We start from the raw sequence: 15,909 nt of genomic DNA, 5'->3' as shown, positions 1-15,909 counted from the left end.
TTTTTGAAGAGTTTGATGAAAACCTTAGAAAAACACTCTTAGGCTCTTTTCACCAATAACCAAATAAGCATAACAAATTGTTGAGTGACTTGGCTTGAGGAGTTTGTGGCATGGGAGCTAAGCTTTCACAAGTTTAGCAATTTGAGAGAGAGAAAAGCATGAGTTTCTTACAGAGAGCAAAGGTTTAAAATGGGGTAGAAGAAAATTAGGGAGATTTCTATCTTAGGGAAAGAAGAAAAAAAGGGAAAGAGAAGATTGGGTGGCTTGAGTAAATTCTCAATTGCTTGACAAAGCTTGGTCAGGCTCTCGATGATTGTTTTTCTGAGTAGAGGAAGCTCCCTTTTATAGGCACAAGGAACCCCTAATTTTATCTAGCCTCTTCCCTCCTTTCTCTTCGCTTCTTCCCATTCGATCCTATTTGGTGCAATTTTCCTATCTAAGGCGCATGGGTAATGAGCCCTTTCGGGTTCCAAGGGTTTGACGCAGCTGGACTTCTCCATAGGGGTGAGGCGCCACCCACTTTCTTCCCTGGTTTTCCTGTGGGAGCTAACAGAGGAAAGGGAGAATGGACAGATCGTTTGCCCAACGAGTATCCCTCTTACTCGTACGAATTTCTTTTGGTTTTTTACAGTGGCTTCCGTTAACTCTATCATAGAACTTTGGGCAAAGGCTGAACACACTGCTAGATATTTCGAAGGGCACTGGGGTGGGCTTTTCCCAAAGTTTTGGGTCAGTGGTACTCTATTCTACAGTGACCAGTGAGCTTGTTTTCATCAGGCTGCTGGAAGTAGTTTGCCTGCTGCATTTTTAACAAAGTATTTGGGTGCTCTAACTAACATAGGGTTTTCTAAGCAGACCATTGTATTCTTTCTAAGGCATTGGGTCATGTTCTCTCTCTCATGCTAGCCCATGTGCTTGGGCCCAAGAAACGGGCTTGAGTTTTGGTGCTCCCAAGCAACCCAAAACTCCTATTCCTTGACCCCTCAATGGGCCTTGTGAGCGTTTGTACCCATCCACACCACAACCTTCTCAGTAAGCCCCGGATAATTACGTGGCTTGGGCCCACTTAAGCCTGTAGCATGGGTCAGTATTAAAATAACGATTTTTCACATGACCCTGCGTGTTTATTTAGCCTGCTTGTGCTTGAATTTTATTATGCCACGATAAGCCATGATCGGGCCAAGTAGCATCAAATTAGGTTGGTGAGTGTGAATTTATAAAGCCGGTGCATTTTGGCCCTTTTGCACATGCTTGCTTGGCATGACACATGGCCTATGGCTTATGTAGGTGTGTCCTCCAATTTCTCTTATGTCCCAGATCGGGCCTATTTTGCTATTAATTATTTGTGCTGGCTTAAGAATAAACCTGGGCCTAACCCTTGGATTTTTGGGCTCCAACATTAGCCCCCTTGATTATTGGGGCCATGAGCAGATATTGAGATGGCCCAAATAATCAAACCTGGCCCAAAACGAAAAATCAAATCCACGTTGGTGACATGACCTTCTAATTTCCCGCGTGTGTGCTGCCATGCTTATCTTCCAGCAGTCTTTTACGTTCCCTAGGTAAGTGCTTCCATCAAATCTGTTTTATTTTATTTTCTTTCTTTCTTCTTTTCGTCTCTGACCTCTTTCCTTTTTGCGTGCGAACCCAAAACTGGTTACCCCTTTTCGATTTTTGCTGGTTCTTTCTCACCTCCATGCTTAGAGAACCCTTGAAACAAGGAATCGCTGAGAGACACCACCCATAACTGCTAGTTGGTTAGGTGCAGAGAAACCGTTCGTAACCACTGGGAGTTGCCACCGTTCTCCCTTAAAAACCCTCAAATTTCTTGGACTTCCCCTTCAATTCATCAAAGGTCCAGTCTGGCAAAGTCACCTCGCAAGGCGTGAAGCAATCTTGGAGAGCAATGTGCATGGCAGTTCCCTTCTTCTCTCGATTTTGGCAAGCTACTGGGCAAAATGTAATCAAGGGCAGTGGTAAGCGTCGTTCTTTTATTTCTTTTCTTGTTTCTTCATCTCATCACTATATACATTTATGCATACGCATGCACACATGCATATATGCACATATGAGAGTATTCACACCTATATATTCTGAGAATCCTTCACGAACAGAGTATTTTTCTCAATCCTTTTTGCTGCATGTTCATTTAATTTCTTGTACCCTTACTTGAATTTCAGATATGAACCACTGATTAGGGATTTTAAGCACACCCCCCTCCCCCCCTCCCAAAAAAAGTGACAATTTGTCCTGGTTGAACACAAGACCTTTAGATAGTGTCAAAGCATGGTAGAAAAAGCATAAGCATGCATTGTGTCGAATATCCCTGCTTTTATCCAGGAGTAGTCAATCCATGGTCCCCTTAAATGATTTACTCCTGTAGTTTGGGCTTCCATTCGTACTTGCGTCGAATAGCCATTTCCTCTCGTAGGACGAAATCGTATGATGGTGTTGATTTCGTCCTTCTACCAGTATGGCCTTGGCATGAAGTTATAGAGATGTGTGTGCATTCAGTAGTCGTGAAGGTGCCGAAACTTATGTATTTTGTTCTTTCCTCCTCTATAGTTTTTTTTTTTTTTTTGCAGGTATCTATAACCTTATGGGTTTTATCATGGCATCCACTGATGTCCCACCGATCATGATGGACCATCTCTATTCCATGGACGACAATCTTAAAGCAAGAGGGCCCCTTTTGCTTGAAGAAGCCCGTGAGAATCCTATTGTTGGTGATGAGCCATCGCCTCAAACTACTCCCGTAATTGAACCTGCCTCCATATCCAGGTGTTGCATTGAGAAAGGCATGTTTCCAGCGGTTCCCTTATTCTTCCAATATCCCTGTAGCATCATAGTGGGTTGACCGTGAGCTGCTAGATCCATCTACTTACAACATTTTGCGCAGGCCACAGGTGCTTGATGCCATCTTCCTTTCCAAGTTGTGGGATATTCATATCGAAGCAAAGATGTTTCGCCATGTGGTCAGGAGATGGAGCGCTGCTACTCACACCTTTATATGTTCATGGGGCGAATTTACCCCCACTCTTGAAGACGTGGCAAATATCTCTTGCCTCCTAGTTTGTGGCGACTGGAGTCCTTTTGACAGCGCCCTTACCTCGGAAGAAATAGACAAGCTTGCAGTTTTATGGAAAAGTGCTCTGACTTCTCCCAGCACCTCGCTTATATTCAGTAATTGGATACAATATTTTGGTGATGCAGACAGATAGGGACCTTGCCGGTTGGCGACATTTATAGCACTGTGGCTTGGGCGGTTCGTGATTTGTGATTTTTCTCAGGACTGCCTGCATGAGGGAGTATTTTCCTTGGCCTTGGCCATAGCTCGAGGCGACACGATCCCCTTAGCCCCCATGTTCTTGGGACACCTATATCGACTACTTGATCAGACTCAGCTTTTGGAGAAAAGCGCATCAGGAACCATGGGCATGGAGACTCTCTTGAATTCTGGTTTTTTGCAGGTGTTCCTGTGGGAACATCTCAAAGGCTGGATATATATCCACTTCCTTATTCGCGTGCTATGTAGTCGGCTGACTTGGGCAAGGGTTCTTTCATGCCGGACGATCTTCCCCTATTTTGCAGGTGGTTTAAACAGATGCAGAAGAAAGTCCAAAACTTTTTAAAGTTATTGGATAATATTGAAAACTTCATCTTCTGCCCTTACGGCACCTTGGCAGAGGCCTTCACCTTTGGGCCTTTTTGTGCTGATGTTGGTGATACTGTTGCGGTTCCAGCAGCGATATCGCATGGTGGCCACTTCAGAAAGTATGCTTTGTTGAATGTTGCACCTATCCCATACCCTACTCTTGGAGACAACCGCTCAGAGATTTCTGTGACCTACTCACCACACCAGGTCAGGCAACAGTTTGGGCTTGATCAAGGGGTTCCAAGTAGTCCTAACCATGATCACCTCTTTGCGCTGCACAGGGTCTTTTAGAGCATTAACAATGTACCAAACAGCGGTGGGCCCCTTGTTTTAGCTGGCAGGGGGAGAATTATTGGCTTCTTGCGAGGCTACCAAGCCTACTAGAACCACTGCCTTGCCTGTTTTAGTAAATTCCAGTCCTTTCCTGGCGACAGGTTGCCACCTACGACGGCTCGCCTTGCAGGTTTGGTGTCGGAAGAGAAAGTCATCCCTCTAAGTCAAAAACGCAATCTACCCTTTATTTCCAAAAGTGGTGACATCGTTGGAGAATTTTCCAAAATGAGACCAAAGCTAGGAAAGCAGAGTCCTCACAGTTCTGGAAAAGATACGACACTGGTGTCGAGTAAACAGAAGCGGGAGGAGAAGCAAAGTGCAGGAAAAGAGCAAACTGCCTGTAAACCTAGAAAGTTCATTCCAAAGGTGGCGTTGAGTGGCCCTCCTCGAACTAAAGAGGCAACTCCCCCAGAACGTCCACAGCCTTCAAAGCCTACTGCATCCGAGGGCTAGGGTGACTATTGATGATGACAGTTATGATGGCGATACTATTGAGACTCAGGCTAGTGTTCCGGAACAAGAGGACGTACGTGATACCGATGACATGCATGAGGATTTTGATGAGAACAACTACTATGATCGCAATAAGGACGCATTTGTACACTCTGGTGACTATCCAGAAGAATGTGGTGGCTTCTATACTTTCTCTGGATTTTCTGATAGCAGTGTGCGCCATATTAATATTGAACCGATACTTGGCATATCTCACGTCCTGCTCTCTTTCCATTCCTTGCACCGCAAACGGCCTATTCACCGTCCGTCCTTATCTTGCAGGTTACCGAAATTGCTGAAAGCTCGAACCTTGCTGCTGCCATTGTTGACCATGCACAGAATGCCCAGGAGGTACCTACTGTTTGCTCCACTCATATTTTTTTTTATCTTTTTTTTTTTTTTTTTTTTTTTTTTTTACTTTTGCTTAATTGGGCAGTCGTCTCTCTCTTGCCTTTTTGCTAATACATGTGACATAACATGCTAACTACCTCATACTTACCCTTGTAGATATATATTTTCAGGTTGGGCACGTTACTCATAACATGGAAATCGTGCCCGTTGTGCCCTCTTTCTTCGGCACACTCAAGACACTGGCCGAGGCAGCCCTTGTCGAGTCATCTCTTACTGTGACACCAGTGAATTCTCAGGACAAGGCATCTACCTCTCAAACCACAAATCCTTTGTTGCCTATCGTCCAGCACTTCCTTCGAAGGGACCTTGAGCCTACTCTTCCGTCAGCCTTTCCAACAACTCTCCGAAGCAAAACTTTTACCTTCCATGGGACGTTGCCCACTCCATCCCACGTTCAATCCCTTCTTCATAGGCCAGAGCCCAGCTCCCTGGTATCTCTCCCGACGATTTCATTTGGTGACACAATTGCTGATGAGGAGGCCCGAGTTAATAACACTACTGCCGGGAACATCTCTGCAGAGCATTCATCTATCATGTCTTGGCTGGAGTGGGAGAATTCCTTTACTGCATTCAAGGATTTCTTTGATGGTGGTGTTCAGGTCCTTCGATCGGCGGATGAGCTTTTGCCACTTTGTCATCGGTTTAATGGCTATGCAACATTTCGGGAGGCTCTTGTTTATCCCGAGACAGTCGCAGCCTTAGAGAAATTTAAAGACAAGCATGGGGATTTTATAGACATGATTGGCATTACATCTTCCTTTTCGCGGTGCGCTGCTTTCCGGACCCTTGGCATGGTGCTCCATGGAATGGATACCATGCATTTGTTGGATATCACAGATCATCGACTCTTTTGCTGGCGGGATGCAATCTGTGAAGCCATGACCTTAAGTTTTCGGGTAGAGTTTCTTTTGAACTTGGTTAAAGATTTAGCACGTGCTGTATTTGGGGCATGCGTTATTCACAACATGGAGTCATTTTCCGGTCCTGATGAAATAAGAGCAGCAGTGGAAGCTTTGAATCTCAAGCAGCGTGAGTTGGAAAATCAGCATGGGGAACTGCGTGCCCTCCTTCTTGCCCAAGGTGTTTTTCTAACCGTGCCGACTGTGTGGCAAAAGCAGTGACAAGATCCTCTCACAAGGCTTCTTTCGTTATTTTCTAGGTATCCTTGACGGCTTTGAGGTTTCGTGGCTCTCATACCGTCCTATCTTAACTTTGTCTGATACCAACCTGTCTCTCTGACACTCCCTTACTCCATCTCGCAGGTTGCATTTGCTTGGCGTGAGACTAACTGGCTTGACACATTTTCAGATCCCTTATGAGACTGAAGAACACATTAATTCTTGGCTTGTGTAACTTAATCTTACTTGGGCTGTATTTTCTTTCGGGGTATCTCAAACTTGTACTGCAACAGCTTGGCACTGTAGTGTTGTTGTGTTCAAGCTGCTGGAACTTATGTCCCTTTTCTTTTTGCTAAAGACACATTGTAACTTCTGTTTAGTATATATATATGCTGCCTGGTTGGTGGAATTCTTTGCTTGAGGTCCTTTTACAAGTTGGGCACCCTTTTAGAACAAGGTAAGTGCTGCCAAAATTTTGGTAGGATCCTTGTTCAAAACTTCTCAGTACCAATTTTCTTTATCGAAGGGTTCCTGAATGTTGTGAGCACGGTAGTTTCTTTTGCAAATGCTGAGCTTGGCGTGTTTCTTTTTATCTTGCTAAAGCGTGAAATCTATTAATGATTTAGGATCCCATATATGTGGCTTTGCTTGGCATGTCTTCTGCTAAGTAACGTTTTTATTTTATTTTAAAATATATGCCCTATATATATACATATATATATACAGTTCCGATCTCTTGGACCACAGGAGTCCAAGAGATTGTGGTCACCTACCGTTGGATATTAATCCAATGGTTCAAAAAAATTTCTTAAAAGGAGTGCAAGAGTGAGTGAACCGTTGAATTTACATCCAACGGTGAGTGACCACAAATCTCTTGGACCCCTGTAGTCCAAGAGATCAGGACTGTATGTATATATATATACAAAGGTTTGGGACGCAAAAAGGCAATTTCCAGTGACAATCTTTTTTTTTTTCTTTCAAAATACTCCTTCATTTTCATTTCAAATCCCATGCTACCATGATGGTACATTTTACAAAAGCTTCGTAGAGCAAGAAAGCGAGAATATAAAAAGAGACCATATTTAAAAAGAAAAGAAATGCAATAACATAAAGATAAAATACAATGCCTACTTAGCAGTAGTAAGGCTTGAGCCACTTTCCATTAATGGGATCCGTTAGCATGCCTTCTGTGAGGGAGATCAAGCGATAATAGCCACTGCTGCACCTCTTTGACTGCATATGGACCTTCCCATTATGGAGCAAACTTGGAAGGTCCTGACACTTGTCTTCTCACATGCTCGACAACTTTTAGCAGAAGATCTCCTTGCTTGAAGGCTTGGGGCTTAACGGTCTTGTTATATGCTTGGGAAACAGTTTTGTGGTAGAGTGCCATTTTTCTTTCGGCTTCCATTCTTTTTTCATCCACACCTTTGAGGTCTAACAAATGCCAATCCGAGCATGACTTTGCATCCCATTCAAGATCATTGATAGCCGATACTCTGGGCGTGGGAATGGTGATTTCCACACGTGAAATAGCATCAGACCCATACACAAGTGAATAAGGCAAAAAACCTGTAGGACTTCTTGGTGAGGTGCAGTAAGCCCACAAAGCATCCGGCAGGTGAACGCTCCAACCGTCTTCTTACTCATATACCATCTTGCTCAAAATACAGTGGGGGAACTTCTACTACAAAATATACATTCCAACCTTGCTTAATCATCCAAAATCCATCCAAAAAAGCCATCTGTTCAAAATACACACATCTACCAGCCCATGTATTAAAAATATACATTCCAAAATCCATCCTAATCCATCATGTATTTTACCTCCATGGCCTTGCCCTTTTTGTAGGGGATTTGAATCTTTTCCCTTGTGGCCTGGAAGTGTTTTGAGTGACACTGCTTGGACCTGCTTGTGAAGCTAAATTGCAAGGAGCTGGTTGTGAAGCAATATTGGTTCCACTTGATTGGGTAGCAATATTGGTTGGAGCTATTTGGCTTGCAGTGGCTACAGTCCCTGTCAACCCACCTCTAATTGCCTACGAATGAAATCAATCACAATTAAAACAATTGAAATGAATCATAATTTCACATCATTTACCTATTCCTCTTCAGATTGATGGACTGAGCCAGTTCCTCTTCCTTTTCCTCTTCCTCTTCCTCTCCCTCTCCCTCTCCCTCTCCCTCTGCCTCTTCCCATATTACCATCTGCCCTTCCACAATTAGTAGCATTATGGCCTTCTCCTCCACAGACTGAGCAATGGATTACAATTCCATATCTCCTAAGCTTAGTGGCACCCTTTGGGATCTCATCAACAGGTCTAGTCCTTGCCTTCTTTGGCCTACCACTTTGTTTGTGAGACAGTGGGGGTTTAATTGGCCTATGCCTTGATTTCCTCCATAATTATTGGCTTGGCATTGGTGAAATGTAATTGCTATAACCCCTATCATAAGCTTCTTTCTTATACACCTCATTCACATAAGTCATTGGGCTCCTCTGTTGCCTTGATATAGCAGCCATGACATGGCAACACAGGATGCCACAGAGATCCAATTTTCTACAAGAGCATGAATGAGTATTTAGATCAACTGCATATTGCCTACCAAGCATATGGGTGACTTGAAACCTGTTTCCACCGGCATTCTGTGCAATGCATGAGCCACTCTCTTTCAAATTCTTCTCAATAATCTAAAATATCCTTGGCCTAACTCTTTGAGTCCATTTCACCTCTTTTTATCTTGTAACTCTCAACATCAAATAGGTTCTTATCCTTTCCACCATCGTGATTATTGGTTTATCTCTTGCCTCCAAAATTGCTGAATTGAAGCATTCACATAAATTGTTCAACAATATATCACACTTGGGCCCAGTAGTAAAATGTGGCATGCTCCAATGAATTGCTGGCCTATCCTGAAGCCATGCATGAGCTGGGGTAGACATTTCCATAATATTTTCCATCTCAGCTTCCCACTGAGGAAGTGTTGTACTTCTAGCAACAGACCATAGCCTCTATTTAAGTGCCAAACTACCATGCCCAGCAAGTTTGAAATTATTGTGCAGATGCCTTACACAATGCCTATGTTCAGCATCTGACTTTAAAGCCTCAATTGCTTGCCCCAGTCCTTTTTGTTTTTCGATGATAAAAACCCACCCATTTCCAGTGCCTCTTACCCCAACATCATTGAAGAAAATCTCTAAAAACCATATCAAGTGTCTCTGCTTTCTGTCTCCATAACAGCAAAAGCTATTGGGAACATACCATTGTTGGCATCAATCCTAATAGCACTTAAAAGTTGTCCTGGATGTTGTCCTTTGATGAAAGCCCCATCAAAACCAACCATGGTTCTGCATCCTTCAATAAACCCCTTCCTCAGTTGAGCAAAACATATATAAAGCCTCTCAAAAACTAGATCATCTCCCCTCAATGATGTCTTTACTAAAACTGTGCTTCCTGGGTTTTGCCTCTTAAGCTTCTCACAATAATCCCACAGCTTTGAATATTGTTCTTCAATGCTTCCTTGAATGCTCTCCTTTGCCAAATTCTTTGCCTTGTAGCATTGGTCCCTAGTAACATTTATACTATAATGTTTTCTCACCAATGTCATGAACTCAGCAACTGACATGTTAGGATTGGTTCTGAGATCCTCATCAAACCTTTTAGCCAACAATTGTGAAGTGGCAAACCTAGTTCTTTGAGATCTGCCACATGTAGGAATTGGATGGTATGTCTTCACTTTAACAGTAGACCATTTCTCAAAATGTGCATCATGCAATAACCAAGGACAGTCTTCAAGTTTATCTTCAGATCTTCTTCCTCTTGACCTTCTTCACCCTTACCATGCCTCTTACTCTTATCACTCTTACTATGACTCTTTGCCTTATCACTCTTAGCACGCCTCTTTGCTTTTTCACCCTTAGTAGGCCTCTTTGCCTTATCACCCTCCTTATTACCATCACATACCAGCCTCACCATATTAGGCTCATTCTTGACAAACCTTAGTCTTCTAGCACACCTGCATGCATAGTACTTTATGGCCTCTCTACATTCCTACATATTAGGAAACTCCAAACTCAAGTGGAATTTGGATCTAAAAGGTCATGATGTTTATTGTACTGCTTGAACTTTGGCTGCCTCAAACCTCTCTTCTTCCCATCTTTATCTTCACTATCTTCATGCAAACTCTCTAAGTCTGATGTATTATAACCATCAATGTCACCCTCACTTGGTTCTTTATGTCCATCATCTTGCTCTTCAGTTACAACATACCTATGAAAATTCATGTTGTCCTCTTCATCACTTTGCTCAAACTTACTATCTATGAAATCACAATCTTCTTCCTCATCCTCCCCACCTTGCTCAGCTTCATCACTTTCTACCTCAACTTCTTCCTCTGCCTCACCAAATTCTTCATGTATCTCAACATCCACGAAATCATATTGCCCATTTTCTTCATCACCATCATATCCATGAGCAGTGTCTTCGTCTTCATAATGTTCAGCATTTTCACCTTGTGAAGAGAATACTGGGGATTGAATATTTAGAGGCCTAGGTGCTGGATTGTTAGTTATGTATAACACAAACAGCTGGCTCGGTTTCACCAACTTTAATGCTCCAAAATAATCCTTATCTGTCATAATTTCAACCCAGCCATTTGTCCTCTGCTTGTAATAGTATTGAATGTTCTGCTCATCATAACCATGGTGTTTAACCAGTTCAAGAACTCAAGCATTGAAACCTCATCTATATCTTGCCCATCAACCCATTGTACAATACCTCCCATATATAAACCATCAACAAAGTAGCTGTTCACCCGTTTCGTGTTTGTTCCTGTGATGGTAAGGTAAAGTTCCCCATTGCCTTGAAAACCATTGTCTGGTTAACAAGTCAACTTTCTTTATTGTGCGAGCATGCCACTGCTAGTAATGAAAAAGCCTAGCAGACTTCGAAAATAGATAATTTGCGCCTCAAGTTACTGATTTCTAAACAAGCAAATGTGAATTTGGGTGAGGAATACCTCATAAGTAAGTTCTTTTCTTGCCTCAGACAGGTGAGAACTTCACAATTTTTCACAGTACAATATTGGTAGTTCTTGCCAGAATAAATGATGAGAAAATGAACTGTTTTTAGGCAGAACTCCCTTTTACAAAACTCAAAAGGGAAAAGCCAACTCTAGAAAGACAAAGAGAAGGTTGGACTTCCATTTCTACCTGGATAGATGCTTCTGATCAGGACTGGACTGGGTATGCCTATGCAGGACTGGACTGTCAGCAACTTCAACTGTCAAGTTTCAGCTGTAAATCGTACCAACGTTCGAGTTTGGCATAGCTTTAATCTATTTCAAGCCTTAGAAGACTTTTTGAACAAGACAGAATTGCGGCCTCTTCAGTCTGAAGGGGGCAGAAGTGGCTAGATTCAAGGATTATTGAGCTGGAATTGCACTGTGATGCCTGTTCTGCTTGATCAGGGCTCTCCATAAATTTGTTGAGGTTTTCATATTTGTAAAAACCCAGGCTCTGCTTGTTTTGGCTTTTGCTGAACCAAATTTGCAACGAGAGAAATCTTGTTTTAAATGACTTTTCTCTAAATCTGAAACTGATTTGTAGCTGGCTTCATTCTTGTGGCTCAATGAGCTTTTGGTTGCTTCAGTTTGTTTGGAGATTCTTTGAAATCAAGTGATCATTTTGAGTTTTTGTCTTTCGACTGATTTTTTGGTTGTTTGATTGATTTTCCTCTGCTATGTTCACCCTCTCTTATATTTATAAGAAATGTTTTGAAGTATGGTTTCTAACTTTTTAATAATGGGCGGCAAAAATTCTCAAAAGATCTGTCGTTTTAAAATGTAAAGAAAAAGGGGTTCTATCAATTCTGGCAGATAAGCCCTCAATAGTCAGTTCCTAAGGCAATCACTTCCCTGTTTTTCTTGAAAGAAAACCTACCCCTTCTTTAATTCCAACTGCCCTTATAAGAGTTCAAACTGTGATGGTTAGTTTGATCTTCCATTTTGAACAACTCCCTGCTTCCTGCTTTCTGTTTATCTCCCAAACGTAGTTTTCTTATCTCTTAAAAAATGGTGCCTTTCTTTGGAGCAGATTTTTCTCTGAGTATATAAAAAGGGATTTTGATCTTCTGGTAGCATAGATTTTTAGAGATGTCTTTTTCAAACCCGCCCTTATTAATTCCTTATCAATCCCAGTTGAAATTGCTGACTTTTCAAAGTTCAAGCAGTCACGTGGGTTTGCCTTCAATTTTGGGCCTTTCTTCTCTTTTTAATCATGCTAAGCCCAGGTTGAGTTTTTGAAACTGTGGGCTGATTTTCCTTTTTTTTTTTGAAGCCCAAATGACAGATTCTGGGCTGGGCCTTCTTGGATTTGGGCTTTTCAATTCAACTTCAATGCAAAGCCTAATCTGCTTGGGTCCTGAGATTGCTTCGTTATTCTGGGTTTCCAGTGTTGGGCTGAGTGTGTAATTTTGGCCCTTTATTTAGGGATTGCTGACATGGGCTTTTGATATTTGGACTGGATGTGCCAAATTTAGGCCAAAACAATAGCCCCCATGGTGTACTTCAAGTGTGAACATGTCAGGATTAGCTGCACAACAATAAATTTTCTCATTAATTTACTATCTACCCTATATAGTACAATATACATTTACTATCTACCCTATACAGTACATTACTAATTCTCCTATACAATACATTACAATACAAACCCAGACAAAGAACCCGACAAACAATAAACAAACAACATGCATAGGGACCACATTCACAACCCAACCTAAGTCTCAGTCAACAAACAACAACCATAGGGACCACTTTCTTCCTTTTATTATGCTTTTTCATCAAGTCCAGCAATGAAATTCGACATTAAAACTCAAACAATTGAATCAAACAAATAAACTAAGCGTACTTACTGTATATGGGAGCTTCCCCACCATCTCTTATTTTCATTTTGCCTTTACCGTCGCACCTTCGTTTGGAATCTTCAAGTCACAAAATATCTCTCAAAATCGAATCTCTCAGTCGTAGTTTGTCTTTCTCACCCTTTTTCGAATCTTTCAGTCGCTTTCTCTCTTTCACTCTCACCCTTTTTCAAAAACCCTAACTCTGATTTGGGAATTGACCCTTACGAACGATTCAGTTAAAGGGGGCTGAGGGTTGAGGGTATAGAATGACGATATTACCCTTATCAGACGGCTTACGTGCCTTTCACGTGGTGTTTTTAACGGGCATTTGGATGGAATTGGGGAAAAACTAACGGCAGGGGTGAAATTGGCTATTTCTTTTAATTTGAAGGCTAAATTGGCAAAAAATAATAATCCATGAGGGAAATTCCGATAGTCGATATAGTTCATGGAGGTTTTCGGCAGTTAACCCTTCTGTTAAAGACCAATTAGTAAGCCCACGTGCTAAAAGCATGATTAATATAAGAGTTACATTTACATTTTTGCAATTTTTTGATTTTTTTTTTCCACCGTGATATTAAAATTAGCGATCGGCAAGGACTAGACGAGCATCGGCATCGCAACCATAGCGATCAACCTAGTGCCAGACCTTTAGGTGGTGATCTTCAAAGCGATGTCGCACAGCGAGCGAGAAGCACGTACATGAGATCATCATCGTTGCGAGCCGAGTATCGGCGCCTGGTTCAAAGGAGGTTTTCGTATTGAATCTGGGCTCCTTTTGGACTCTTCTCGATTGCAGTCCTGATTTTGTTAGTCGTTCACCATAATCAGCATGAAGATCGGGTCAAACAGCCTATACTAGTATGATTGCTTAGCTCCCCTATGCTGTTATTATATGTGTTAATTGATATAGTTTGTCCTTAAATTTGGTGACCTGCGTGTTTCTTCAACATTTTAATTTGATATGCTCCATTACAGTCAGATTGCATATAGGCTGGCATTTGTAATTTTGGGCCATCTGTTACATACAATAAATTGCTTGCGTTAGCTTCTTTGGTTTGGTTATAACTTACAACCACCAAAGTTCAATTAATTCCAGTCTTCCCTGTCATATAATTCCAAAGTCAAGTTAAACAGAAATTTCAGTGTGTAACACTTTTTTTTTGTCTGGGCATGAGCTTTCTTCGGTCAGAATTCTCCGTTAAATTTTTTTGGAAGGTTATAACTGTCAACCTTGGATCTTGACAAAATTTGGAGAGTTGGTGGAAAGTGGTCGAAGTTGATAGTACTTATACACACATTATTTTGGTTATTTGACAGGATGTAATTATACAAAAAATAGCTTTTATCTTCGTTGAAATTATAGAATATATATCAGAATTTACTGGAAAAGTTTGAGATTCTTAACTCTTGGTTTCGTTCTTGGAAAGAATTTACCAATTTGTAAGATGAATAACCCATTTCTCTGTTTCTCATCTTGTCTTCATCAATCTTCACTATCATAATCCAATATTTTGAAATTTGTCATTATTTGTCAATTTGCATGTTGAGAAAGACAGGTCCATCAACTATGCATTGATATTGATTAAAAGAACGATGCTTGACAATAAGAACAAAAAAATTTGGTGGAAGATGATCCTACATGATTTTTGTACATAATATTTGGATTTATATTTGATTTGGGTATGATTGATTGTATTTGTCCGTAATATTTGGTATGGGGTATGATCTTGTGGGTTAAATTTATTTATTTTTCTCCATGTCTTTGTCTTTCGTTTATGCTTGCAGCATTATATTTCTTTATTTTTCAGTAGGTAAAATTTTATACAGGTTCTGCATTGCAATTTTGGTAATTACAATTGGATCTTGGCTCTTTCCTTGGCCTTCAACCTCTCCAATTTGAAGAGTTGAGGCTACCCAGATGAGGAATTGGGTGGGCAAGAGAAGAGTGAAACTACCTAAGAGAAAGGGAACTCAAAATTGGACTTTTGGAAACTGCATTGTAGTTTTCATTTGATTACAATTTGATTTTTGTTCTTTCCTTGGCCGTCAACCTCACCAATTTGGAGAGTAGAGGCTACCCAGATGAGGAATTGGGTAGGCAAGAGAAGAGAAAACTACCCAAGAGTAAGGGAACTCAAAATCAGACTTTTGGAAATTGGAAACTGCATTTCAGTTTTCATTTAATTACAATTGTTTTTGTAGCTGTTTTCATTTTTTTTAAACATAATTGATATCTACATTGTATTTTTATTGCAGTTTCTATTTTTATTTGTAGTTTTTGTGTGAATAAGTGTTGAAATGATTTTTTTGTTTTTTGTTTTAAAAACTGTTGATTGTTTTATATATATATTGTATAACTGAATAAATATTACAAAATCAAGTTTGGTGTAGTGGTTTGTGAATGAGCTTTCCTCCTTTGAAGATCAAGGTTCAAGTCCATTCAAGGACACAAAATCTTTTTTTTTTTAAAGGTGAATAAAGGACAACGGAGTTGGTTCCCTACAGACGATGGCAGGCCGGCAAGGACCGGCGGCAGGTGGTCGGCGATGGTGGTTGGCTTGATATTGACATGTGGCATAGTATGCTTACTTTAGAAGGAGTGGCATTGTGTGTAATTTTGATATTTTTTAATAATATTTTTGTAAAATTAGATACTAAATTTTGGTTTTGGCTTTATGCTAATTAGATGAAATTGTATTCCTATATCTCAAATTAGTAAACTATATTGTGTTTTAAAACTAAAACTCCTTGACTATAACTATAATTAACTCTCTATTTTCAATTTTTTGAAGGATTTGAAAACAGAAAAATAAAGTCAAATAATAATAAAATAAATTTGTAAAAAAACTCTCTTTATTCTCTATAGCCACTGCCCTTAAAAACCCTAGCCACCATTCCTCTGTAGCAACTCCAGAGTCCAGACCCCCCCCCCCCCCCAAAAACGCAGTCCAAGATTGTGGAACATCTATAATGTTTGTGGGTCGAAGTCATTTAG

This window comes from Prunus persica, chromosome G6 (assembly GCF_000346465.2).
Source record: "Prunus persica cultivar Lovell chromosome G6, Prunus_persica_NCBIv2, whole genome shotgun sequence".
Taxonomy (NCBI): Eukaryota; Viridiplantae; Streptophyta; class Magnoliopsida; order Rosales; family Rosaceae; genus Prunus; species Prunus persica.
The sequence above is the reverse complement of the archived record's forward strand: the minus strand, read 5'-3'. Positions refer to the sequence as shown.